This window comes from Colius striatus, chromosome 23, assembly GCF_028858725.1.
Source record: "Colius striatus isolate bColStr4 chromosome 23, bColStr4.1.hap1, whole genome shotgun sequence".
NCBI lineage: Eukaryota > Metazoa > Chordata > Aves > Coliiformes > Coliidae > Colius > Colius striatus.
In genome coordinates, this window is record NC_084781.1 from 2,240,067 (window position 1) to 2,256,094 (window position 16,028).

At 46.9% G+C, this 16,028-nt stretch overlaps 1 protein-coding gene across 5 annotated transcripts in view; it reads left to right on the plus strand.

The window, feature by feature from the left end:
• The window catches only part of PKNOX2 (PBX/knotted 1 homeobox 2), an 81,073-nt gene that overhangs the window by 36,885 nt on the left and 28,160 nt on the right, over positions 1 to 16,028 (plus strand). For 2 of the 5 annotated variants that reach the window (XM_062014013.1, XM_062014016.1), the window contains exons 2-3: positions 10,799 to 10,950; positions 11,249 to 11,334. The gene's annotated coding sequence lies outside the window, so the exon portion shown is untranslated. Of the gene's footprint in view, positions 1 to 5,247; positions 5,404 to 6,711; positions 6,836 to 10,798; positions 10,951 to 11,248; positions 11,335 to 16,028 lie in introns of all 5 variants that reach the window. The other 3 variants (XM_062014011.1, XM_062014012.1, XM_062014014.1) reach the window with 3 other exon arrangements.

The window sequence follows — 16,028 nt, forward strand, 5'->3', positions numbered from 1 at the left end:
TCTTTTATACCTCTGAACTTCCACTAAAAGGGGTTTTGAGATGCTGCTGCCTGTAAAATAGTGTCTGAAGGTGAAAAACCAACCTCAATTTTGCATGAGCTAAAAGGAGCGTGGAAGGGGAAACTGGTCTTTGCCAGGGAAGCCTCTAAACACAGCAGGGGTTTAATGCACTAATTTCATGTGTGAACATTGGAGGAAGGGTGTGGGTGATGAGCACCTTAGGAAGCATTAGGGAAGTGGGGAGGTTTGGGGTTTTGTGGGGAGCCTCAGGTGTGCTGCAACAGGGAGAAAATCATCGTGTCTCAACTGCATCTGCAACTGAATCACAGTGGCTCCCTGCTTCTGGGCTAAATCACTGTGTTTGGGGATGAATCACTGCACCTCACTGCAACCCCAATGCCTTACCTGTCTCTCTGTGTTACCACCCCCTTCAGTCCCTGGCTTTCCCTCACTCTTTTGGGTCAAAATCTTCCTGTTTTCACACCTTTGCTTTGCTTGAGGCTTTTAATAGATGGTGCAACCCCCCAGTTAGCATTGCACACTCACACCCCTCCCTTGCATCTGGATGCTTTGGGATGCTCACTGGAGGAGTTCTGCTGTTGGAAGCGGGCTGCATGCACGAGCAGCAACATGTGGGCTTTGGCAGGGCGTCTGCGTCGAGCTGCTGGAAGAGATTTAAAACTCCTGCCTAATTTCTTTTCCACGAAACAAATGAATCTTCAGAAGGGCCTTTCCTCACAGCTGCTAAGCCATTTAATTTGTCTGAGTCATTTACAATTTGTGATGGGACTGTTAATAGCCTGATGTGGGGATTGATGTTGGTTGGATGTGGGGGTCGGGTTTCTGCTTCAGGGGTTGTTGGTTTGGGGGGGGTTTTGGGGGGTTGGTTTTGAGGTGTTTTTTTGGCCTTTTGGGTTTTAATTTCTTTCTGGATTTGCCCCCAGAGGCATAAAGCTGTGTTTGGAAAACGTCAGCTCCATCTCCTCAGCCCCTTTGTCATGCCAGGGCAGCTGGGGCTGAAAGCACAAACCGCAGCCCACCCATGGGGACGTGCTGCCCTGCTACTACTTAACTGCTTCAAAGTACCTGTCTGTGATATGAAACATGCCATAAAATGAATATATTCCAGATGTCCCTGCAAATTTCCCTTCAGCTTTGCCATCCACCTGAAGGTGGCTGCTGCAGCAAGAGGCTTCTCAGTCCCTGCTGCCTTGCTCACTGCCCAAAGGAGCGGGATGGTGGCTCCTTTAGGGTTGCAGTTTGGGAAGGGGTGGCCGTCACCAGGTCAGGGTGATGCTCCCAGGTCATGCCCAGTGCAGTGTGGGGTGAGGGATGCAGCAGGGTGATGCTCCCAGGTCATGCCCAGTGCAGTGTGGGGTGAGGGATGCAGCCCAAGTCCCAGGGAGTGATCGCTTTCCTTGGGATTGGGGAAGAAGGGGGTCACATTGGGTTTTGGGGAGATCTTCATCCTCATGTCTGGAGGGGATTCCTCTCCTTGGTAAGTCTCCATTCTTAGGTTGGAGGATCTGTGTTGTTAGAGTTTGGGAATCTTCATCCTTTGTGTTGTGAGGGTCCTGGAGTTTGGGAATCCACAACCTCAGAGTTTGGGGAATCCCTGTACTTGGGATTAGGAGAATCTCCATCTTCAAAGTTAGGAGAACACCATCCTTGGAGTTTTGAGATCTCCATCCTTCAGGGTTTTGAGACACCGTCCTTGGAATTTTGAGATCTACATCCTCAGGTTTGTGAGAATCCCTGTATTTGGGACTAAAAGGATCTCCATCCTCAAGGTTCACGAGATCTCCATCCTTGGGTTTTGAAGATCTCCACCCTTGGGATTGAGAGCTTCCCATCCTTGAGGTTAGGGGATATTCCCATCCTTGGAGTTAGGAGGATATCCACCCTTGTGTTTTGTGGTGCTCCATCCTAAAGGCTTGAACATCTTCACCTTCTCAGTGAAAAGGAGGTCTCTATTTTTGGGTTATGAGGATCTTCTTCCTTAGCTTTGCAGGGGAATCTTCATCCTTGGAAATGGGGGTCTCTCCATCCTTGAAAGTTCTCCATCCTCAGGGTTGGGGGATCTTCACCCATGGAGGATCTTCCTATCCTTCACCCTGGATAAAGCCAGGCCCTACAACGTCCTCTGTGGCACAACATCTACTTAGTACAGGAGGCATGAGAGGTCTATCACGTTCCTGTGCCCCCTGATCTAGACGGACCTGCTTTAGCAAGGATGATCTCTAGAGGTCCCTTCCAACCCCCACCATTCCATGATTCTATCCAGGCTCATACCACTGGCCAACTGCAGTTTTGGGTTGCTTGGAACATGTTCTGTGAGCACAACAGCTTCCTCAGAAGCTTGACAGAAAACGCTTTGGGGTGTGTGCTTGTGACCAAATGGGCTATTTCCAGGAGACACGGGCAACAGTTTCTTTGTGTTAGGTCCTGGTTGGCTGAGAGGGCCATGGCAAAAGCTGGAAGAACAGCAGTGTGGAAGGTGCTGAAGTAGGTACAAAACCCCTACAATTACTATTCATCACTAATATGTTGCATGGCACTAATTAATTTTTAAAGAGCCTCACTGGGGACCTCATTGCTAAAACATGATGTTTTCTCCTCCGGCACCACAACTGTTAACTCCAAACAAGGCAGAAGAAAGCCAGAAAGGCTGAAGAACTGAAACCTCCATCAGACAGCAGCTTGGAGGAGATGGGCCAAATCCTGAGGTGCCACGTTCTGTTCCACCCCTCCAAAGGCATTTTATTGGGGGGGGTGAGGAGTCAAATCCAGCTTCCCCAGAGTGCAGAAATGTCGCCTGAGCTGTGAGCACACTGGAGGCAAAGGCAAAAGCTATTTTCAGCTCTGCTCTCACCTGTCTCACTTTACCCCAGCATGGCTTTCCTGAATATTTTTAGCTGTGTTTTATTAGTGCTCTTGCAAGCCTCAGACAGGGGGATTGTTACCACTGAGCTCACTCACACGTAGGTTATTTAACTCAGTCTTTGGGAGCACTAAGAACAGACTTTCCTCAACATTTCCATTGTGATGTGACACCCAAAGATATTGGTTTGGTGTTTCCTCATCACCTGATGTACAGGGTATTGCTCCTAAAGTGGCCAGAGGTGGAAATGCTTTATCTTCCATTTGTGTTTAATCATTCCTTTAATTAACATGGATCCTTTGCTTGCCACCACCTTGAGCCTATCAATTCATTCCAGCCTTCTAAGTTTCATCTTCTCCAAAGGAAGGAGAATTTAGCAAGCTTCTGCAAAGGTACTGAACAACAAAAAAGTGTCAAATTCAGTGGTTTATTTTACCTTTTTCCTTTAAAATCAAGCAAACTGGGGCATATCTTGGGATGTCTTCTCTGGGGCTGGTTGGACCAGGATCTGGGGCTGATTGCACCAGGATCTGGGGCTGGTTGGCCAGGATCTGGGGCTGATTGCACCAGGATCTGGGGCTGATTGCACTAGCATCTGGGGCTGGTTGAATCAGAATCTGAGTTTGATTGTACCAGGATTTGAGTCTGGTTGGACCAGGATCTGGGATTGATTGCACAAGGATGTGGGGCTGATTGCATCAGGATCTGGGGCTGGTTAGGCCAGGATCTGGGGTTGATTGGACCAGGATCTGGGGCTGCTTGTACCAGGATCTGGGTCTGGTTGTATGAGGATCTGGGGCTGGTTGGACCAGGACCTGGGGCTGATTGCACCAGTATCTGAGGCTGATTGGATCAGAATCTGTGTCTGGTTGGACCAGGATCTGGGGTTGATTGGACCAGAATCTGGGGCTGATTGCAGCAGGATCTGGGGCTGGTTAGACCAGGATCTGGGGTTGATTGGACCAGGATCTGGGGCTGCTTGTATGAGGATCTGTGGCTGGTTGGATCAGAATCTGAGGTTGATTATACCAGGATCAGGGTCTGGTTGGACCAGGATCTGGAGTTGATTGGACCAGAATCTGGGGCTGATTGCACCAGGATCTGGGTCTGGTTAGACGAGGATCTGGGGCTGGTTGGATCAGGATCTGGGGCTGAAAACAATTAACAATTGACAGCATTGCAATGTAGGGGTGGTATTTTTAGCAGTTGAGGAGAGGTTTTGCTGCTTTTGGGGTCACAGAGGGCTGCAGCCAAGGGGAGTCCACACGCTCCACCCCCAGACAAGGCCATTTCTTGTTTCCATATGGAAAAGGGATGTGGCATCTGGTTTCACTCCCAGCAGCTGGCAGCTTGAAGCCTGTGTTTTTGCCTGGTGCGGGGGGTAAAGAGAAAATAAAGTGTCGAATTGTTTGGCATTATCAAGGATTTCTGCTCCCCAGGACTCCTGCATAAAGAGATGGAAATTTGAGCTGCTGGAGCCAAGAAACACACAGAAGTATATGAATTTATTACATTTTATCTCGTTCCCCCTGCAAACAGCGCCTGGAAATGTCAAAAGATCATCTATTGTTTCATCGTTTAGAAAGGGTTTTTGTTGTCTGGTTGTAATTTCTTTGATGCCTGGCTGTGGGGAAGGAAGGAGAAGGAATTTGGGAGCAAGGAGAAGGCAGAGGCTGCGGCAGGTTGAAGGTGGAGGTTTTGTCTGGCCACGGGAGCTCCACGCATTTAAATTTCTCACATCCTGGGTTTTTAATTTAACAAATGTAATTAAGGCTGGGGTAGGTACTGGGATTATTCATTTACTCCAGCTGGAAAAGGGAAGGGAGGGGGGAAAGAGAAATGAAATTGAATGCAAATTCTGTAATCAGACGTGAAGTTGAGGACGGTGGGACGTGATGGGGAAGTGTCAGCACATTAATGGGACTGCTTTCTCTAAACAGCACCCAAACCTAAGAGCCAGGGATTATTTGAATAATTGAGGTGGCATTTGATAAGATATCTGATTGCTGATATCTCCTTAAGACAGGAGGCCCTAATTGTAATTCTCCATCAAGAAGGATTAATCTGCGGAGCTGGGTGCGTTGGGAATCGGGTGGTGTCAGGCTGCCTCCCTTCAATTTCGCTCTTGTAACGAGGGTTGTCGTGCCCAGGGAAGGTGCCAAAGTGATTTTATCACTTCTCCTGTTACTTGATACGTGAGCCAGGAGCTTGTCAGGTAGAGTGGCTCAGCCCTGAGGAGGGCTCAGCCCACCAATGAGTTGCCCACAGCCATTGGGGGTGTATTTTAGAAGTGAGAAGGATGTGTTGGTGGGTTTTGGTGTCTCTTCTTGTCTTCAGGACACAATGCAACTCCTTTTTTCCCCTAGAAAATGGAGACAAACTGCCTCAACTTCATCAGACTGCCTCATTGGAGGACCATAACTCCATCCACAACCCTGGTCATCTGATGGAACCCAACTTTGATGCTCTTAGGAAGCTCTTGGGGGTTGATGATCGTTGACTCCCAACTCAACCTTGGCAGGGTAGCAAGAGGATTTTCCACTCCATTTAGCAGCAGACAATTGCTCATCATCATAAAAAAGCTTTTCTTGCATTTCCAAAGCAGTTATGCATTCCCACAGGAGAAATAACATCTCTGTAGAGTCCTTTTCTCTGTTGGGTTCCTCTTGGAACCAGGAGAGATGGAGAAGGACTTTGCTTCTTGAATCCCTCACTTTGGGTGATATTAGAAAGGGTTTTGAAGTGATGAAAACATCAGTTAAAACCCAAATCTATCCCAAGTCGAAGATCCCAGGCTGGTAAACAAATGATCACTGTGGTGTCTCTTTCTCACCTCCTCTATCTAGCAGCAAATGAAAAAAGGGAAAAGGAGATGAAAGAAGGCAAAGGGATAAAGCTTGAAAGAGGGATTTCTGGGTGTTTCTTCCAGAGCATGAATATTTAGGGGAAAAAAATGTAAATGTAACACAACTCCCCCCCCCAATCTTGTGTTGGGGAGAAAATATTCATGAGCCCTACTGCAATCATTGGGTTGCCCAGCAATGAAGAGAAGGGATTATATTTCTCCTGTCACTAAAGCAAAGCCAAATGCAGAGATTTCTTATTTCTTCCTTTTATTTCATGTCCTACCATCCTCCTCCTGTGGCTATGGGCTAATACCCCACTCTGCTAAGTGCATCAGTCCTCTGGGTGATGTGATTTGAGCCGAGCTCTGAGCAGTGCATCTGCAAGCAAGAAAGATTGGGGTTTTTTTTTCCCCTTAAAACCCCCAACCAACCCCACCCCAGCACCAAACCCCAACTTAAATCACTTGAGATAAGTTGGGTGTTATGTTAAGGTTGCAAATTGCTTGTTTTCTCCTCCAGCTGGAGCTGTTAATTCAGAACAATTAACGCGCCGTTTAACAAACAGAGACGGAGCATATGGAGGGGGTCCTGGGGAAAAAAAAAGGAGCCTTTTTGGGATGGAGAGCTCTGGCTTGTGCAAAATTGGGTGGATAACTCCAGCTTGAGTCTCCTCTGAGCTCCTGGCAGTCGTCCTGGGGAATGACATGGGAGTTTATTCCCCCCACCCAAAACCTCCGTTGAGCACCGAGTGATGCTCAAGCAACATCCAACTGGGTCTCCAGACCTGACTGGGATGAATTTACCCTTAATAATGTTGGCACCACGCTGTCTATCCTTAAAATATTTCTTCTTGGTGAAGAAATAACGAATCCTAAAGTAATGCCTGGGTTTGTTTGTTGATGAGTCCACAAAACACTGCTCTGGCTTCATCCTTTAAGCCTTTCTGTAGCCTCGTTTGGGATTACCTGCCATCTATTTTCTTAGGTTGCCTTTATTTTTAGAGGGAGGTGAAGAACAGAAGGCTACATCTGGAAATAAACCCCAAAACTCTCCATCAGTGGATGAGCTCAACCTGCTGTAACATATTCCTGTGCCAGGGAGCAAAGAGGTGAGCTGTCTGAGATTTCTATGGGATGCTGTGTAAAGCACTGCAAGAATGGAAGGGGTTGCATTGATGCAGCCCAGGGGAGGCTTATGGGATGGTCCAGCCTTCTTTCCATCCTTGCATCCTTGCATCTCTACATCCTTGCATCTCTGCTCCTTTGCAGCCTTGCAGCCTTCTGTCTGTGCATCCTTGCATCTGTTGCTCCATTCCTCCATACATCCGTTGTTTTTGGCCCTGTAGCTCTGACCATGATTGCACATGAATTTCATTCAAACCACTCAAGATTTTGGGGATTTTTCCTACATGAACCCCCCCACCCCCTAAATCCAGCTATTTTCTTTTGAGCCTTTATAGGAACCAGTGCACAGCAGCATTTTACATCCTTCCCAAATGATGGGAAAACATCCTTTTACCACCCCAGAGCTGCCATTAGGATTTTGATTCTGGGGATCCCTGCAGCATGAACCCCCCAGAAACTTCCATCCTGAGCTGTGAAAGCCAAGCAGGTCATGTTGAAGAGCTTTTGCTGCAAACCCCTTTCCTGTTCTTCCCCCATTCCAGGATGGATGGAGGCAGCAGCAGCAGCAGCAGCAGCGGCAAATCTGAATAACTAATCAGAGTCCTCATTAACCCCCTGCTGAGATGCTCAAACATTCACTTTGCTGTTTGTGAAGCAGGGAAAAAAAAAAAAACAAGGGAAAAAAAACCAACCCCAAACCCAAGCCCTCACAACCCACCCTGCATTAAAATGGATGTGTTATTAATCCCACTGTTCCAGACCTCACGGGTACCCAATTTCCCTCCGTCTCGCCCGAGGCTGAGCAGTGTGGTGCTGCTTCTGTGGGGCATTTTGACTTTCTGGTGTTTATCTGTACAGCATAACCAGGCTGCTTTTGTTCCCTGGGCCCAGATGTGCACATATGTGTGCATCCAAGGGCTGTGTGTGTGTGTTTGTGTGAGGTGGATACTGGTATTTCCATACGTTGCCCTCCCTTTGGTTAATGCAAATGGCCTGTAGCTGCCTTCTGCTGATGGACTTGTCTCTCCTGGGTTGATTTTGGTGGTGAAATGGCTTTGCCTTTTGCAGAAGTATAGAAATACTGAAGTTCAGAAGTAGAAGCATTGGATCTTTTCACTCTCTTTGAGCAAGGATGGGGTTAGTGCATCCACCAGGTAAAAGGATGAGAAATAGCACGTTTCACTTTGGTACCTTCAAGCATCCCCAACATCCAGCCCCAGCCTCTACTCAGAGACTGGAGATGCTACAGAAATTGCAGCATGAGGAGGGGAAAACCCAACAAATCAAAGGGTTTTTTATGGCTTGGAGAGTCAAAACCACCCTTTAGAGCTCTTTAAACTGTGGCTTCAGCTTTTATTTCTGCCTTCATTTGGTCATGTGTAGTGTTTCTCCTGTTGTCCCCAGGGATTTACAGTTTGGGGCCACCACAGCTTAGCATTGGGGTATGAAAAGGGAATCCAGCAAACCCCAGCAGCGTTGGGAGGGGCTTTCACCACTCCTTGTTTCTATTTAAGTCAGAGGAGCTGGCGTTCCGTTTATTAACAAATCACAGTCCCAATTAATCAGCGCTGAGATGATGAGCTTGGAAACATGAGCTGCTCACGTTGGAAACAAGGTGACACGACAGGAGAAGCTTCTTTCTTTAGAATCTTAGACTTTTTGCTGAAATCCTGGGTGGCTTTTTTCGTTACCAAATGTCAGCTTTATTAGCATTCCCTTACACTTAATTAAACCTTTATTAACAGCGATGCCCTTGGCTTTATTTTTTGCAACCTGCCTACAGGCAGAGGTCTTGGGATTGCTGAGTTCCTCTCTCTACCCTTGGGTGTTACTCAGCTTGACTGGATCAGTGGTTTAGGGCGTTTTGGGGGGTTGATCAGGGTGTTTTTGGGTGGGAGGGGTGTCCCTGGGACACTGTGTGTCTCACTGCCTTGGGTGGAGCATCTTGAAGGAGACATCTCCTCCATTCCTTTTCACATAGGGAGGACTTCAAAGGCCTCTGCTAAACTTCAAAGGATGCCTTTTGAAGTCCCTAAAAAAAGAGACTTATCTCCTTCTGCAGGGGTGTTGAGGAAGATGTCCCTGGTGGGGATGGCTCTTGGTGCTCTTCACGATGAGGATGAAAACAGCAGCTTTAGTGCAGCAGCTCACAAAGCTGCATTTTTGTCTGCCATGCATGCAGCATCCTCAGCTCTGATCACCTCCAAGGGTGAGAATCAGTGTGCCAGAGCCTTACTGACCTACTCCTTTTCCTCCAGTTCTCATGTTTTGTTCACACAGTGAGCCCAGATGACAAAAGCCTCTCCAATAGAACGGATAAAAAAAGAGTCTGCAGTGTTGGAGCTCCAAAAGATGAGCTTTGTCATCATGTCATCAGGACAAACCCAATGCAGATGAGATCCTGGGTCCTTGATGAGTTGTTGGCATCAGCCCATACATGCTCCCCCATGAGCCTGGAGGGTTTTTTGAGTTCTTGAGCATAAATATCCTTAATATTTCAGCTGCTGTTGTGATGGAAGAGGTTTGGACTTGAGTCCCATGTAGTGTAACCCAAATCAGGTCTCTAAACCTCTTGCCCAAAAAGTCCAGAGGCATCTTGACCTGTCACTAAGTTTTCCATGTTTGTGTGTTTCTGCCCTGAAATCACCCAGTTGCTTCCATATCTCTCCTTGGCCAATAAGCTCAGTGATGTCCAGCTTACCAGAAATGGCATTTCTTATGCTGGCTTGCTCATACACTCACATCTTTTGGACTCCCTCCTCTTGGTTATGGTGATGGATACAGTCTGTGAAGTTAGTGTTGTTATTGCAAGGGGGTTGGGATGGAATTAAAACCAAGGGAAACAGTCCTCACGGGTCTCAGTGTAGGAGGCATAGCTCTGCAGCTGACATAGAGCAGAGGTGCATCCCTGAGGTGTGCTGTGGAGATCTCAGGAGCTCTCTGGAGGTGGTGTGAAGCATGGTAGGGTATGTCAGATGTACACTGGAATCAGGGGATCAAGGTACATATGTACCAGCCATATATCAGCATAGCTCTGCACTGGGTTTGCTGTATCAAAGTAAGAGATGTTGGCTGTACATTGCAGATCTGAGGAGCTCCCTAGAGGTGATGTGTATCAAGGGACATGTATCAGATACATCTTGGAGATCTGAGGAGCTCTCTAGAGTTTGATGTATATCACAGTAGATGTATCAGATATATCAGGGAGGTTTGAGGAGCTTCAGGCAGGTGACATATATCAGAGGTGTGTGTGTCAGATGTGTAGTGGTGAGGAGCTGCCTACAAGTGATTTATATCAAGGCAGATGTATCAGATGTATACTGAAGATGTGAGGAGCTCGACAGAGATTATGTGTATCAAGGGACATATATCAGACACATACTGGAGATCTGAGGAGCTCTCTACCAGGTGATATATATCAAGGTGGATGTATCAGACATATATTGGAGATCTTGGGTGATGTTTATCACCTAAGATAGAGGTGATATCTGGAGGTGATGTATATCAAGGGATATTTATCAGACATGTAATGGAGATCTGAGGGGCTCACTAGAGGTGATGTATATTCAGAGATCTGGGGAATTTTCTCTCTTTTATTCCTTTCCTTTGCAGCCAAACACAAAACACCTTTGTCACCATGCCGACCCTTGCTCAGCCCATCTCCATCCACAAGACCCCAGCCTCAGCCTCTGTAAAGGCCAGACCCTTAGGAGATGCAGCATCATCTCTGACATCCTGTGTGGGTTGTTCCTTATTAAAAAAACAGGCTGTGAGCTCTCTTGGTTTTGAGTTAATGGTTCTTCTGTATATCCTGCCATCTGAGCCCGAGTGTAAAAGTGCTTTTAGACTCAAGCAAGGATTGTAATGAACCAGGGGGTGTGAAACGGTGCCACAGCCAATGGCTAATGCTCTTTCATTGCTTTTATCCCTTTTTTCCTCCTTTTCAGACCCAGATTGTACTGCAAACTCTGAGTGAGATCCCGTGCTGGGGACTTGCCACCCCTCAGGAGCTGAAAGGGACGGGACGGGACCGGGTCACCCTTCATCCTTTACGGACAGAGCTGCAACGAGCACGCCGCTGTTTGCTGCACACATCCTGGTTTGAGCTCTCAAAATCTGATTGCTTGCTTTCATCCTTCCTTGGAGGTGTTCAAACCTGCTTGGGCAAACCCTTGGGGTCTGATCTAGCTCAGCCATCAGCCCTGCTTTCACATCCAAGAACCCATTCCCACTCGTTTCCCTTCATCCCTCCTATTTCCCCCTATATTCTTTGTGCATTAAGGGCAGACTTCCCCCACTGCAATGCCTCCAAAAGCTTCATCCTCTGCTTAACATTTCACCTTGTCCTTTCCACCTTTTCTATCAGCACTCAAATATCTCATCCTTTGCTTTCCCAGGTTGTGATCCCTACCCAGGAAATCTTGTTTTGGGAGCAGGAGGAGGACGCTTGCAGGGCAGCTGCTCCCTGAGCACGCCCCAAACAGTAAGGCTGCTTTGCTTTATATTAATTAGCCAATTATATGTGTTAATTGTGCAGTTACATATATTAGTTGAGTGGGATAGGAGGAGTTGTGACCTTGGTGGGGCTTTATTTGAGGGGAGTTTCTACTCTTCTTGCCAGTACACCCAGATGATATCACCCCTTCTGTAAATGCAGTGAGCATTTCAGGGGGAATTAGAGGCTCTTTAGCTTGGTTTTCATTTGTATTTTAGAAATCAGGCTGTGCTTTAAACCTCAAGTATTAAAAACACCATGTCATGAGGCCTACAAGCCATGGGCAGCCTGGAGGAAAACACAAGATATCTTTTGGATAAAATACCCTGAAGTACAGGGCTGCTCTCACTGGGAGATTTTGGCACCTCAGTAGGATGCAGAGAGAGGGTCACCAGCTAAAAATAACTGAAACATGGAGCTTAAAATAAGATGTACGTGAAACCAAGGGTCTCACAGTCCTTTAGTCAACCCCAATGGCTAAAATTAGGGCTTGACAGAATGACAAACGTGCTTGATCTGTGCCAAAACCACAGGCACCCAGCAGGTGACAAAGCAAATAAAACCCCCTTTGGCTGCAACTTTCCTGCTAAAAGGAGCAAAGAGAAATCTTTGGTCACTGAAAATGGAGGTGCTGCCTTCAATTTGGGCAAGCATCCTGAAATGTTTCCTTTAGGATGGGAGTATCTCAGAGGAAAACCCCAAAACTTCATTCAGCCCATGGCTCAGCAGAGCATCTTTGCTTTGTGCCTTTTCTTTTGAGGTCTTGCCTCTTCTGAAAGTCCTTTTTAATAAACAGTAGCCAATAATGACAGGATTATTTCCTCCAGGCTGCCCTTTTCAGCTCTGGTTCTTGCTGGTGACCTTCCCTCTGCAACAAACAGACCCCAAAAAGCAGGATTAAAGATGTGATTTCAAGATGTGATGAAGCAGCTGCATTTCTCCTTAGTCTGGTTTTGGCACCTTAAATAAAGGTACAGGTTGGGTTCCCAAATCAAGGTGCATGTTGGGTTCATTTTGTTATGACTTCTCTGATGGGTTTGCAGGGGTTTGAAGTCATCACAAGGATCTCTTATAGGGGAGATCCTCCCTGCCTTGATGCCAGGCAGTCAGTCAGTGTTTTGATGTCAGCTGCCTGATGCTTGCATGGAAGGGTACTTTGGGCACTTTGGGTGGTTTGCTTTGGAGGAAACATGAGTACATGTCTGTGGAGGACACAAGCACAGCCTGGGCTGTTTAGCATCTCCAGCAAAAAGACCAAACTCAACCTCTTGAGCAAATTGTGTCAATAAGGTCAAGACACCTCTCAGCAGAGGCACAGAAAGACACCACGGTGAGTGTCCACCTTCTGAAACATAAGGCTGGTGTTGCTCTAAGTGGCTAATGATGGAAATTACCTATCCTGAAGACATCTTCTGAGAAATAACTCACTTCCCTTTGGCCTTTTTCCACCTTGTCTGTGGGTCACCTCATTTTCCAGGCACAAAACCACTTCAGCTTTCCTCCTCCTGAAGCCTGTACCTGCAGAGATGCTCCTGTGAGGCCAAGTTGTACCTTTTGTAACTGTACCAAAAAAGCTGCAGGAAAAATTGGCACATCTGTCTCACACCATAAACACTTCCCAATCCCTTCTGGGGTTTTTTTTTGGCCCCAATTTCCTCACTGTGTTGAGTTTAGACCAGGCTGAACATATCTTAAGGCCTATCATTCAGAGTAAATGGAGAAGAGAATGTAATTAAAGGAGTTCAAAACTATTTGAGACTCCCTAGCTAGCTGGAGCTGTATAAATCACCATGTCATGTCTCAAATCTCTGTCACTGAGGCTGGAAACGTGGCAAAAAAAAAAGAGCCCAAATTGCTTTCAAATGAAAGATGTTTAAATTGAGACAATCAATCCAACAGCTCACGTCACAGTCTTTGGTGTCTTGGCTTAGGGCTTGGATGGCAACAACTCTCTGCCCATCCCCAGAAGCTTGGCATGCCTCAAGGGAAACCTTCTTTTAGTCTTCTGGTTTGTAGGGTTGTTTCTCATTGGGTTTTGATTGGGTTTTAAAAGGAAGTTGAAGGGGGGGAGGTAAGACCAGGAGGAGCTGGAGAGCTGCAAGGGAGGGATGTGAAGTGGAAACTGCACCGAGTTGGGAGCTCTGATTTATCTGCCATATGGGAAAGAGGAAAACAGCCTGCTCCAGAGGGATTTCTTTCCCTCTCCCAAAGGGAAAATTTGCAAGTGTGATGGCAGGATTTAGCAAGAAACGAGGCAGATTTAAGGGAGAAGAAGGTTTTATTGGGTGTGCTGAGGAATTACTCTGCTTTCAGGGCTTTCCCAAGGGTGGGGAAGTCTTTGCACCTTGTGTGTCTTCATCCATGTCTCTGCAGTTGGGTTAAATCTGCTGATTTGAGCACAATTCCTACAAGCCCACCAGAAAAGCAGGTTGCCACCTAGATCAGATTCCTGCAAGCCCACCAAAAAGCAACTTGCCACCTAGACCACATTCCTACAAGCCCACCAGAAAAGCAGGTTCCTGTTTGGCTTTACCTGGTGCAATGACTCGTGCAGATCTGGGTGAGATTTGCATCTGCAGGCTTTGATTTGTCAGTTAAGCACCTCAAAAAGGCATCATTAATAACTTCCCTGCTGCTCCTGGGGTGTTTGTGGGTTGCAGCTGTGGTTGCAAATAGCCACTGGAGTCATTGGCACGTGTCTGGGTTGAGGTTGCAGGTGGGTTTTGGAGTGGTATTGGTTTAATTTGCCCTTTGCTGGCTGAAAACTTGGTGAAGGGCTGCAGTTGTTGGTTTGGGATGGAAAGAACTTGGCTGATGGCTGAATCTTGCTGAGCAAGTCTGGGTTTGGGCATGATCCTTCTGGGCTGCCTGTGTTTGAAGCGACAGCTCTGATGTCACCTTTGCTGGTGGGACAGAAGATGTGTTGAAACCACAAATCTCCTGTTTCCCCAACATTTAGTTCATCTCAGAGCCAGCCTCTGCCAGCCCATGTCCAAAACTCATCTTGATTCCCCAGGAACCTCCTCTGAACCCAAGATGGGACCTTGGGGACCTTCCCATGGCGTGGGATTGAGCTTTGGTGTTTGCATGATGGAAGTGTGAGCGCTGAGCGATTCCTCTCTCCTGGAATGAGCCAGTTGGGATGGAAAACAAAGGTTTGAAAGCATCAGGCAACATATTGATCATGAATTATTTGCAATGAATCGCTCATAGTGAAGGACTTGGAACATTCATCAGCTCCCCGTTTCTTTGCAAGCGCTCTCAAGGCAATCAGGAACTTCACCTGGACAATTCAAGTCCAGCAAGAGGGAGCTGATGTGGTTTTATTGGGTTCCTCAGCTCCTTTTCACTTCAAAGCTTTTTGATATGCCTTCCAAAACAATTCCCAATTTGCTCTTTTCTTTGGGGAGGGGGAACTTTTGTTGGGCTGGGGGCTGAACTGTGTGAAATGCAAGTCCTTCCAGGTTACTTTGAAGAAGCTTCTTTGATGTTTCCCTGCTCTGGTTTGTTTTGGAAGGTGATTTAATGGTCTCCCTCTATAAAAATAACACTTGAAAATGTCTGTAGGTATCTCAGCTCTCCACTTAAAAATAAAAAGAAGAGAGAAAAGAACAAAGTTGTTTAATGCTGCTGTTCAAGGTACATTAACCTTGTCTAGTAAAGCTCTGACTGGCTCTTGCAGGTTTTATTCTCGTGTTTATGTTGCAGAGGTATCCCTGGAGCCTTTTAGGGATGGAGAGCAGAGAAATATTTAGCAGTAATTGTTGTTCTCCTTGGAAATTCACTGTAGCAGGTCTCCCTTTCCTACAGAGCTGCAGCTGGGAGGAGAGATTGCAAATACTCCACGCTGCTTTTCCCCCTGCAACCCAGGGGAGATGTCCCATCCTGTGACAACCCAAACTAGTGCTTGATCTTTGGTGGTGTCTGACGTGGCATTTCCCTCTCCCTTTTACCACAGTTGCTTGTGCATTGAGCAAGAGCTTGTTTTAGGAGAAAAAGAGACAAGGTGTTTGTTCTAGTCCAGGCTTTATCCTGAAGAAATATCAAAGCCCATGGTTGTAGCAAGAAGCAGAGGCTCAATTCATCCTTTTGGATGAATCATAACAAATAACTTGAATATATGAATAATAAGCTCAGCATTTAAAGAAATGAGCATGTTGGCTGAGGGCAAAGGGTGATCCTTGTACCAAAACCTTCTTGGCTTTGGATAGAGGACAATTATTCCTTCTGAATCTTTGGTGGTGCAGTGGTATTTCTGGCACAGATGCTCCTGATACCCTCAGGGGAGGCAATGACCAAGGCAATGACCTCACCTTGAAGGTGAGGAATGACCAAGAATGGGTGATGTCTCCAGAAATGAGTTTCTTCCCCACGTTTGTAACCATTTGATAGCATTTGGTTTAAGTTTTACCCAGCCCAGTGTGGCATAAGGAGGGGTTCCTTTAATAGCTTATGAAAACCTGGTGTTCATCTTCCACTGTGCCAAGTGAATTTCAATGAAAACAGGTGAAAAAAGGGGAAAGGTGGCAGATAGAAATGAGACAAGAGCGAGAGGGTCGTTCTCAATTCACTTTATGGCCAGCGAAGAGTCGACGTCACCCGCTGAGGGTGAGCCTGTCCTTGCCCGTGGATCAGAGCGAGATGGATCGTCCTCTGGAGGTGCTTCTCCCTCCCCCCTCAGC